Source organism: Pleurodeles waltl, chromosome 12 (genome assembly GCF_031143425.1).
Source record: "Pleurodeles waltl isolate 20211129_DDA chromosome 12, aPleWal1.hap1.20221129, whole genome shotgun sequence".
Classification (NCBI taxonomy): domain Eukaryota; kingdom Metazoa; phylum Chordata; class Amphibia; order Caudata; family Salamandridae; genus Pleurodeles; species Pleurodeles waltl.
This window is the reverse complement of record NC_090451.1, coordinates 284607885-284620048: the sequence shown is the minus strand read 5'-3', so window position 1 is coordinate 284620048 and position 12164 is coordinate 284607885. Positions and strand designations below refer to the sequence as shown.

At 44.7% G+C, this 12164-nt stretch overlaps 1 protein-coding gene across 1 annotated transcript in view; it reads left to right on the top strand.

The window, feature by feature from the left end:
* The window catches only part of LOC138268116 (galanin receptor type 1-like), a 707271-nt gene that overhangs the window by 401397 nt on the left and 293710 nt on the right, over positions 1-12164 (top strand). The gene's annotated exons all lie outside the window — the stretch shown is intronic.

Sequence of the window (12164 nt, the reverse complement as noted above, 5' to 3'; positions counted from 1 at the left end):
GCTCAGTGCATGACACTTACATCCTGCGGAATAGCAGCATCCCTTATGTGATGAGGCAACTCCAGAGGCACCATGTGTGGCTACTAGGTGAGCACCTGGAACCAAATCAGTGGGAATCGTTGTCTGGGTCTGGGGATATCCCTAAGAGTTAGTGTGTGTCTAACAGTTGTCCCTCGCCATTTGCAGGTGACTCTGGTTACCCCAACCTGTCATGGCTACTGACCCCAGTGAGGAATCCAAGGACAAGGGCAGAGGAACGCTACAATGAGGCCCATGGGCGAACTAGGAGGATCATAGAGCGGACCTTCGGCCTCCTGAAGGCCAGGTTCCGGTGCCTCCATATGACAGGTGGTTCCATATTCTACTCACCAAAGAAGGTGTGCCAGATCATCGTGGCCTGCTGTATGCTTCACAACTTGGCATTGCGACGACAGGTGCCTTTTCTGCAGGAGGATGGTCCATATGGAGGTGTTGTGGCAGCTGTGGAGCCTGTGGACAGTGAAGACAAGGAAGCAGAAGAAGAGGACATTGACAACAGGAACTCTTTGATCCTGCAATACTTCCAGTGAGACGCAGGTAAGAAGACAAACCTGCCTACTACATGTACTTTAACACTACTACCTCTCTACTGTCTGTCCTTTTCACCCAGTGTATGGTCACTGAGTTTTTACTTTCTCTTATGATTTCACAGATGTGGGTCCCACTGTGTGATATCTGCTTTGTTTCCTCATGGACTAGAGCTGTGTGACATAGGTATGTTGACATTACCATTGAAAGAGCATTTTGTCACTGTAATTGCTAATACACTAATTCGAAATCACAGACAGACTCCAGATTGTTTTGTGCTTTAAGGGTGTTTATTTAAATGCTCAATATTGGAGGGGAGTGTTAAATGGTGAGGGGTGATGGTGGAGGAATGTCCATGGCAGAGTCCAGTCTATTAGTCTCACAGGTGCATTTTCAAAAGGGGCATAGGTAGTGGAGCTGGGGCAGTTTGAGGATGGACAGGGTGACAAGGTGGGGCAAAAGGATGACAATCAGGGTGGTCTCATTTCTTGGCGGGGGTCTTGGCATCGTTCTCTGTCTTTTTCCTGGATCTCAGGGACCGTTTGCAAGGTGGTTCTCCATCTGCAGGGGATGGGGTGCTGGTGTGGTGGTCCTGTGGCGGGGCCTCCTGTCCACTAGCGCTGGCGGAGGTGGTGGGCAGTTCATCATCCAGGCTAGTGTCAGGGGCCCCTTGTTGTGCCACAGTGTCCCTCCTGGTGTTGAGGACTTCCTTCAGCACGCCTACGATGGTGCCCAGGGTGGAATTGATGGATTTGAGTTCCTCCCTCAAGCCCAAATACTGTTCCTCCTGCAGCTGCTGGGTCTCCTGGAACTTGGCCAGAACCGTTGCCATCGTCTCCTGGGAATGATGGTAGGCTCCCATGATGTTGGAGAGGGCCTTGTGGAGAGTGGGTTACCTGGGCCTTTCCTCCCCCTGTCACACAGCAGCCCTCCTAGTTCCCCTGTTTCCCTGGGCCTCTGTCCCCTGAACCGTGTGCCAACTGCCACTGCCCCCAGGTCCCTGTTGTTGTTGGGGTGGTGGGTTAGCCTGGTTTCCCTGTAGTGGTGGACACAGTGCTGCTTGACGTGTCCTGGGGACAGAGGTATGGGCCCGCTGGGTGGGTGCTGTGCTGGTGTTTCCAGAGGGGGGAAGCTCTGTGGTGGCCTGTGACTGTGTCAGGGGAACCGACTGTCCTGAGGTCCCAGATGGGCCGGGCTGGTCGTCTAGATCCAGTTGGACAGAGCTGCTGTCATCACTGTGGGCCTCTTCTGTTGGTGGTGTGGACATGTCTGGACCCTCCTGTCCGGTAATGTTGGGTAGGGGTCCTGCAGGGGTGTAAAAGCATGATTATTGCATCTGTGTGTGCCATGGTGTGCAATGGGTGGGTGACCGTGTACCCCAGTGCTTGCATTCCTGTGTGGGGCCTTGTGTGATGATGGTTTAGGGCGGTGTATGGGTATGTGCAGTGGCCATGCTTTGGCGATGGGTGTCCATGCTTTGTTGTTGCATGCAGGGCTTGGTGTTGGAATGTGTGGTTTGTGATATTGGAACATTTGTGAGGAGTTGGAGTGAGGGGGTGAGGGCGAGGGTGGGGGTATGTGATGGCATGCAGGTAGGGTGGGGGATATAGTATTAAAGAATTGACTTACCAGAGTCCATTCCTCCAGCTACTCCTGCGAGGCCCTCAGGATGCAGAATAGCCAAGACTTGCTCCTCCCATGTTGTTAGTTGTGGGGGAGGAGGTAGGGGTCCGCCGCCAGTCCTCTGTACCGCAAGGTGGTGTCTTGAGACCACGGAACGCACCTTCCCCCGTAGGTCGTTCCACCTCTTCCTGATGCCATCCCTATTTCTTGAGTGCTGTCCCACTGCGTTGACCCTGTCCACTATTCTTCGCCATAGCTCCATCTTCCTAGCTATGGAGGTGTGCTGCACCTGTGATCCGAATAGCTGTGGCTCTACCCGGATGATTTCCTCCACCATGACCCTGAGCTCCTCCTCAGAGAACCTGGGGTGTCTTTGCCGTGCCATGGGGTGGTGTGGATGATGTGTGGGGTGGTGTGTGTTGTGATGTGTGGGGTGATATTTAGGTGTGTGTTGTGTGAGGTGCGTGGATGTTATGTGGATGTTATGTGGGTGATGGTGTTGAATGCCTGTGGATGCTTGTTTGTGGTGTCTCTCTCTGGCCTTCGTCTAAATTTCTGGTCATAAGGGTTTGTGGGTGATGTGGGTGTGTGTTTTATATTGCATGTGTGGGAGTGGTGTGTGTATGTGTATCAGGTGTGTGTATTTGGAATTGTCCAAAGTGGTAGTGTTTTGTAAGTGTGTGTGTATTTTGAGCGCGGCGGTGTGTACCGCCAATGGAATACCGCGGTTGAAAGACCGCCGCGTGGATTCATGGGTCGTGATACTGTGTCCGTATTCCTGTTGGCGTGAGGGTGGAGGTTTTGTTTTCGCCAGTTTATCACTGACCTTTTGTGTGGCGGACTTGTGTGGGTATCTCAATTTTGGCGGATTCCAAGCAGGCTGTCATAATGACCGTGGCGGAATTCCACTGCCGCCGCAGTGTGTTGGCAGTCTTCTGCACGGCGGTAAGCGGCTTTTACCGCCAATGTTGTAATGACCCCCATAGTGCCCAATAGAAGATTGTCTCTGAGAGATGATCATGGTCAGTTTGCTTTGAAAAAATCCAAAAGAGACCACGATGCTTCCAATGCTCCTGTCCAGTTTTGTCTCCCCATCCACTTTTCTTGGCTTTCCTCTAATTTGCTGCTTTACACTTGTTAACACTCCTTCTCTCCCTGCTTCCACTCTGGTGTTATTGTAATCTCCTGATCTCAGTAGTTCAGTATTTATAGTGCAGTCTTCTCACCCAATATACCTGATGTGGTCTTTTCTGCTACCCCTACAAATCCTTCCTATGCTTATCCTGAAGTCCTGGAACCTCCTTCCATCTCTGATAACCTACTACCACTACTATTTCCCATCCCTTAGCCAGCCCATTCAACCACCTCTTTAACTGCTACTGACTGATATTAATGTCGGTCAGTGTGGACTGATTAGCCCTCATCTGTTTATGAGTGGAAGCAAACATTCGTTTTACTTCTTCAATCTCTTTTCATCTGTTCACATATGTGACGTCTTAGGTATTTTTCATCTTGGTATATTTTTTTCTCCTTTTATCTCCTTTGCACGCCTCATTCTCCAGCCTAGTACATTTTGCAGTTTTACTAATCTCTTTTCCTCCCAGCTTGTTTGCAGTTGTTTGGTATTTTAATTCTCTCCTTCTCAGTTCCTTTAACCCCTTTTACCATCTTTTCCTCCATCATCCTCATTGTTTCTTCTTAAGATACTAGTAAAGTGGAGGGTGCAGCAAACTCAAAGATGATGTACCTATAGCCACAGCAAAACATTACAGAAGAGTGCTTCAAAAGGGAAGGGGGACAGATGAAATAACCTTCTTCTGAACTGGAGTATTGGAGAGCACAACAATGCACAACCAAGTTGTGTGCTACAGAGTTCTTGTTCATAGTAGTTTCCATAAAAACTAGCTGTACAGAAAATGTTATATTCTAATCTTGCATTTGGAAATTCAGTGAATGCAATCAAAATGTGTGCCAACAGGTAAAGGTAACAACACTGGGCCATATTTACAAGAAAGTGGTGCATCATCTTTGATGCGTCACTATTCTTGAGCCCCCCTGTGCCCCTCTACATACACCATGTGTGTGCTGCATCTACAATATGGCACATCATGCCACACGTTTGGACATTTGTGTAAAATAGTTTTGTCACTATTGTGGTACTTTGCAGGATTAGCGCTACAAATTGTGGTGCTAATCCTGCAAAGCACAGGGAGGCCCATTGAAAATGTTGGGCTCGTAATGATGCTAAAAATGGCCCTGCGTGGGAATGCCCCCCCTTGCATACATTATGCTTGGTGCAGGGATAATGTGGAGCAAGGGGTTACAAAGTGTTGCAATGCATACATTGCACCACTTTTTAAATATGGCAAGGCAGAATGGCCTCCTTAACGCCACATTAGCATAACAAAAATGACACAAGTGTGGCGCTAAGAGACGCTAGGGTCTTGTAAATCTTGCCCATTGTGTTTATGGACAAATGTATGTACATTACAGAAAATGGAAAGCAGCCAAATGAGCAATGATATATAGTGTACCAAGTAATCCCAAATCTATTTATAAAATTGGAAAATCGGTTGCTTAAATGGCTAAATCGTGCACTTATTGAAAATGATAATGCAAGGTTTTAATGACAACATTGCCAACAGTTTTTACATTGCATTTGTTGCTAAAAACATAGAGATCAAAAACAGACCCCCAGCTCTCAGGGCAAACCAATACTTTCTTACATTGCCTCCTTAAGATAGCATACTTCTCTATATATGACCACTTCTGTGGTTCCCTGTGTGGCAGTTTTCAGTTCATCCACTACTAGAAATGTACTAAACAAATTAGATGGCTTACTCTGGAAGTTTAGATGCACTTTAGTTAATTTAGGTGTTATTGATCTGAAACCAGAATTAAATATGCTGATGATTATCAATGCTTTTTTCAAGAGATTTTCAGCATCTTACCACTTTCCATGATGGGGAGGTTTTACATGAGTAATGCTGTATTTTTTCTCCAAACCCATAGAACTGCCTTGGGTCCTTCCTAGCTCTCACTTATGCAAATTTGCTCACGAGATTTTGAGAAAGGGTTACAATCTTGGGGCCTCAAATTGGGCACTGAAGTAGACATAAAGTTGTATTTCTCTCTCTACTACGTTGATTATCACCTGCTTATATGTCATTCAGATGTACCAACATTTAAAAAATATTTAGGCATGGCAGACATCAAGGATGTGAACACAGGGTTCACACATTTCTGTGTCAACAATCACTAGTTATTTCGATTTGAGGAGCTGAACAATATTAATAACTAGAGAGACTTCCTTTCTGATATTCAACATCCATCGACTCAATTTTACATGAAACAAATTCACATTGATATTATATGGTATTGTTTATCAGACCTAATTGCTACAGGCATCCAGATTTGTAATGCGGAGATGGAATTTGGGAAACAGGGACACCTCACTAATTTCGTTGATTCTGCAACACAAATGAGCTACATAGTAGGACGTGTGTGATAAACAGAACACACAATTAAGATACATCAAAACTCATGACACTCAGGATAAAAGACTGATCAGGAATTGTAAAATTGTGTGTATCTGAAACAAACTAAAGTATACAAAATTGCCAGTGAGAAAGCAAAGGCTTGTCCAATCCACGTTACCACGTTACCAAACAGACAACTCATATTAATTTACCTCAAATCACTAGTAATCATGGAATAAATTGAGAAATGCGCTTGATGAATGCATACATCAGATCAGATTATGAAGCAAAATGTTTGTTTGCATGTCACCTTTCTCTGTTTCTTTGTTTATGCCCTCATTTTTCAGGATTAACCCATCCATACTGGCGGCATATTTAGGTGTGTGAAAATTTGGATTAGAGACTACGTGAGGGCCATATATAATTGTGGTCAGCTATAACCATCAACTGCCATTTTCAAGGCAATCTTGCAGCTTAGACTGACTTATTCTATTATATGGCCTTTAAAAACTTCAATAAACACCATGAGCAGAGAACTCTGAGTTAAAACCTAAAAACAAGAAATACAATTGAGAACACTCGGTTGTATGGCAAAAACCAAAACGAGCTTTTACACTTATTGTTCTGATTTTTGTAGTGATTCCTGGCAAGCTTTAGATCGTAATTTTTTTTATTAAAATGATAAATAAAATAGATTCTCAACATATGATGCCCATTAGGTAAGATATTCTACAGTTTATACTGATATGTCTTTATACCGATTTTTCATGTTCACAAAATTATCAGTTACTTTCAACATACACAGCATTGTGCATCTGACTGACAGACAAGAATGTTAAAAGAATTGTCCAATTGCACACGAATAGGAATCGTATTTGACATTTCTGATGACTCACATTATAAACTGAAACCTACTCCAGTGGGGTCGGGGTATGATCATAAATGAAATCTCAAAGTAACATTAATATACTTAACAGTGAAAATTAACTGCTTCTTTTCAGCTTAGTGATTATTGGCTGAAGTGATGGGCAAATATAGTTATTATAAGTTATTGTATGAAAAAATTGCTTATTGCATAATAATTTATAGGCAGCCTTGCTATAAGATTTGTTGTTGAAGGATCATTTTAGAAATGAATTGAGAATGTCTGAATTAATTAGATGAGTATGGGATAATAGTCACTTAGGCATAATAGCAGACAGGATGTTTAGATGCAGATTCCTGTTAATTTGAAACTCTCCAAAAAGTCAGGCAGGAGGACATGTTGTTGGATTATTGAAAAATGAGCAGGTGGCCTTCAATGCATTTTGGTAATAATGCTAGCCACTATCATGCCGTCTTGAGACGTTCTAATTTCCCCTATTCCAAACCTTTTTATCACAGCATTTGTGGTTTACTGTCTTGTGAGGCTAAATAATTTTGCAATGAGCAAGGCATGAGTGACTTCAAACTCTTGCTCCTCTCATTGCATTACAACTGCCATGCCAAAATCTGTCAGCTATAACATAATAAAGTCACCAATACAGCAATTAGAAAACTACATTATAACAGCAACAATGAAAGTGTGATTACAACCATAACATTGTAATGACAAAACCATGCTGCAAAGTTACAAAGGAAAGAAAAGTATCACATATTGTGAGTGACACCTTGGGCATGTCATGACCCAAACAAGAAGTGAAGAAGCACCACTTTTAGAAAACAGATCCACATCACATGATGTGAAATAGGCAAACCACATATATCATATCAACAGTACTTGAGGTGTTGCTCATGAAGTGTACAGTAAAGAATTGTGGAGGATGCATGTTTTGGAAGAATTTTGCTTTTCAGTACAAAGCATAATATAACGTTACAAGCTGTAGTTCGGAGAAAGACTATCCGCTGGCCATAAAAAGTGATTGCAAATTGCGCACCAAATATTTGTGATCAGTATTTATTTTGCAATGTAACCTATGTACTGATAGATCGCATTGCAAAATGTCCGTTCACTGATGGAAAACAGAACAACCTGCCTAATGAATGTAAATAAGGCAGGTCATTGTTTGCAACACCTTTTGATTAGCTACGTGCAGAGGGATGGTGGCCCAGAAAAGAAAAGCAGACCACCATTCCTAAGTTTGTATTCCCAAATGAGAAACTTTTTTAAAATAGCCCATGTTCCTTAACCCCTTCGCTGCCAGGCCTTTTCCTCCTCAGGTGCCGAGCCTTTTTTTGGCTTTTTGGGGCAGGGCGCGCTTAGGCCCTCATAACTTTTTGTCCACATAAGCTACCTATGCCAAATTTGCATCCTTTTTTTCCAACATCCTAGGGATTCTAGAGGTACCCAGATTTTGTGCGTTCCCCTGAAGGAGACCAAGAAATTAGCCAACATACAGTGAAAATTTCGTTTTTTTAAACAAATGGGAAAAAGGGCTACAGAAGAAGGCTTGTGGTTTTTTTTCCCTGAAAATGGCATCAACAAAGGGTTTGCAGTGCTAAAATTACCAGCTTCCCAGATTTCAGGAACAGGCACACTTAAATCAGAAAACCCAATTTTTCAACACAATTTTGGCATTTTACTGGGACATTCCCCATTTTTATGATTTTTTTTCTGATTTCAGCCTCCTTTCAGTCAGTGACATAAATGGGTGTGAAACCAATGCTGGATCCCAGAAACCTAAACATTTTTGAAAAGTGGACAAAATTCTGAATTCAGCAATGGGTAATTTGTGTAGATCCTACAAGGGTTTCCTATAGAAAACAACTGAAATAAAAAAATATTGAAATTGAGGTGAAAAAAACAGCCTTTTTCCTCTACGTTTTACTTTGTAACTTTTTCCTGCAATGTCAGATGTTTTAAGGCAATATACCATTACGTCTGCTGGACTCTTATGGTTGTGGGGATATATAGGGCTTGTAGGTTCATCAAGAACCCTAGGTACCCAGAGCCAATAAATGAGTTGCACCATGCAGTGCGTTTTCATTCTATCACGGGTATACAGCAATTCATTTGCTGAAATATAAAGAGTGAAAAATAGGTATCAAGAACACCTTAGTATTTCCAAAATGGGCACAAGATAAGGTGTTGAGGAGCAGTGGTTATTTGCACATCTCGGAATTCTGGGGTGCTCATACTAGCATGTGAATTACAGGGCATTTCTCAAATAGACGTCTTCTTTCCACACTGTCTTATATTTGAAAGGAAACAATGTAGAGAAAGACAAGGGGCAATAACATGTGTTTTGCTATTCTATTCTCCTGATAAAAATGGTACCTCACTTGTGTGGGTAGGCCTAGCTCACGTGACAGGAAACGCCCCAAAACACAATGTGGACAGAACACATTTTCCCAAAGAAAACAGAGGTGTTTTTTGCAAAGTGCCAACCTGTGAATTTTGGCCTCTAGCTCAGCCAGCACCTAGGGAAACGTACCAAACCTATACATTTTTGAAAACTAGACACCTAGGGGAGTCCAAGATGGGGTGAATTGTGGGTCTCGCACCAGGTTCTGTTACCCAGAATCCTTTGCAAACCTCAAAATGTGGCTAAAAAACACTTTTTCCTCACATTTCGGTGACAGAAAGTTCTGGAATATGAGAGAAGCCACAACTTTCTTTCCACCCAGAGTTCCCCCAAGTCTCCCGATGAAAATTATACCTCACTTGTGTGGGTAGGCCTAGTGCCCGCGACAAGAAATGCCCCAAAACACAAAGTGGACACATCACATTTTCTCAAGGAAAACAGAGGTGTTTTTTGCAAAGTGCCTACCTGTGGATTTTGGCCTCTAGCTCAGCCGGCACCTAGGGAAACCTACCAAACCTATGCCTTTTTGAAAACTAGACACCTAGGGGAACCCAAGATGGGGTGACTTGTGGGGCTCTCACCAGGTACTGTTACCCAGAATCCTTTGCAAACCTCAAGTTTGGCCAAACAACACTTTTTCCTCACATTTCGGTGACAGAAAGTTCTGGAATCAGAAAGGGGCCACAAATTTCGTTCCACCCAGCGTTCCCCCAAGTCTCTCGATAACAATGGTACCTCACTTGTGTGGGTAGGCCTTGTGTTCGCAACAGGAAATGCCCCAAAACACTATCTGGACACATCAAAATTATCAAATACAAAACTACCTGTTTTTGAAGGGGGCACCTGCGTTTTTGGTCCTGGGCTCAGCAGCCATCTAGGGAAACCTACCAAACCCAGACATTTCTGAAAACTAGACACCCGAGGGAGTCCAGGGAGGTGTGACTTGCGTGGATCCCCCAAAGTTTTCTGACCCAGAATCCTCAGAAAACCTCAAATTTAGCTAAATAAATCACATGTTCCCACATTTCTGTGTGGGATTACTGCACTGGGACAAATTTACTACCACCCAACATTCCCCTCAGTGTCCTGGTAAAAATTATACCTCACTTGTGTAGGTGGGCCAAGTGCTTGAGACAGGGAAGAGCCAAAAACATGTCGAAATTGAGGGAGAACCAAAGTCGGTCCAAAAGGGCAGTTTGAAAAAAAAACATTTTTAGGCTGACAAGTGTCGCAGAATTGTTATCGGTATAGATGAGACAATGCTGGGTGGTAGGAATTTTGTGGATTCCTGCAAATTCCGGAAGGTTCCATCACAAAAATGTGGGAAAATGTGTGTTTTCCAGCAAAGTTCCAGGTTTGCAGGCCATTGTGGGTAAGGGAATGGTGTGGGGTGCGTGTGAAGCACACCATCCTGGAATCAACCAGATGTTTAGTTTTCAGATGTGTCTAGGTCTTGTGGATTTTTCTACATGGCAGCGTCCCAAAGTAAAAAAAAGTGCACCCCTCACCATTCCAAGTGGGATGATTTTGAGAGTTACCAAGCTCTCATGGCCCAAATGTAAAATAAAAACCAAAAATAATCAAATGTCCTCTTGCTTGCCATGGGATAAGATGTTTTAGTGTGCGGGGGAGAGCTGAAATACTGTTAGCCCCTTCAGTTCGGGTGGGGGCATAACCAGGCCCATACTGGTTGGTAGCCACCACCCCACTATTTTCTTTTATTTTTTTTAATTCCCTGGCATCTAGTAGACTTTCTGTCCCCCCGGGGTGTGGATCGGGGGTAATTGCCCAATCTGCCCGCTGGTGGGCAGAACAACTTTGGCCCCATTTATTTGGGGTGGGGGTATGGCCATACCCCCAACCTCTTATTTTGAAAAACAAAATCTCCCCTGGTCTCTGGTGGGCTTTCTGCCCCCTTGGGGGCAGATGGACCTTCCAAAAATAGGCCAATCTGCCCCCAATGGGGGCAGTTATGGCCAACAGTAATGTGCCCCCATGGGGAACAACCCTTGCCCAAGGGGCTGCCCCCTCCAACAAAACACACACATACACACACACCAATCCATGGTGTCTAAAGGTTTCTACCCCCTTTGGGGGCAGAGTGGCCTAACAAAAATAGGCTGATCTTCCCCAAGGGGGGCAGAAATGGCCTAAATACAATTTGCCCCCCAGGGGAGCAACCCTTGCCTATAGGGTCGCTCTCCACACATAAAAAAAACAACAACATTTTTTATCCCTGGTGTCTAGTGGTTTTCTGCCCCCCATCGGCCTAATTGTAATAGGCCGATCTGCCCCCAGGGGAGGCAGAAATGACATTAAAATAATTTGGCCCCCTGGGGAGCGGCCCTTGCTCAAGGGGCCCCTCCCCTTATGCGCAAGTATGAATAAAATAAAAAATCCCTGGTGTCTAGTGGTTTCTGCCCCCAAGGGGTGAAGAAATGGCCTAATAATAATTTGGCCCCCCGGGAGCGACCCTTGCCTAACGGGTCGCTCCCCACACATAAAAAAAAAATGTAAAAAAATTGGCCCTGGTGTCTAGTGGTTATCTGCCCCCGATAATATTAGGTCGATCTGCCCCCAGGGGGGCAGAAATGGCCTAGAAATAATTCCCCCCCCTGGGAAGCAGCCCTTGCCCAAGGGGCCGCTCCCCTTATTTGAAATATGACAAAATAATAAATTCCCTGGTGTCTAGTGGGCATTTCTGCTGCCCGATCGCATTGCGATCGGGCAGCAGAAATGTTGTGAGAGACAAGAAAGGAAAGGCCTTTCCTTTCTTGTCTCTCCCGCCCCACTTCCCGGTCGGAAGAGAAATGCAAAAGCATTTCTCTTCCCGGATCGCGCTGGAAGCTTGGTGACCTCTGAATCAACCGCTGATGTCATCAGACATCACTGGGGGGTTGTGGGGGTCAGGGGTGAAAGGGGAAGCGATTCCCCTTTCATCCCTGATGGAGGGGTGTGGGTGGGGGGGCCACAGGGAGCGCTAGCGCCCCCCGTGGGCCGGGTGCAGGACGAGCTGGTCTCGTCCAGGCACACGGGAACCGTGTGCCTGGACGAGACCAGCTCACCCGCAGCACCCTGGGGGTTAAAGGAACCGGTGCTGCTTTATGAAAAAAATTCCTTTCATAAAAAAATCAAAGGCAGCAGACAATGGTTCCTTGGGCCTCTGCCAACTCCCTCCAAGGCTGCCAATACAATTCACAAGGGGGTAGTG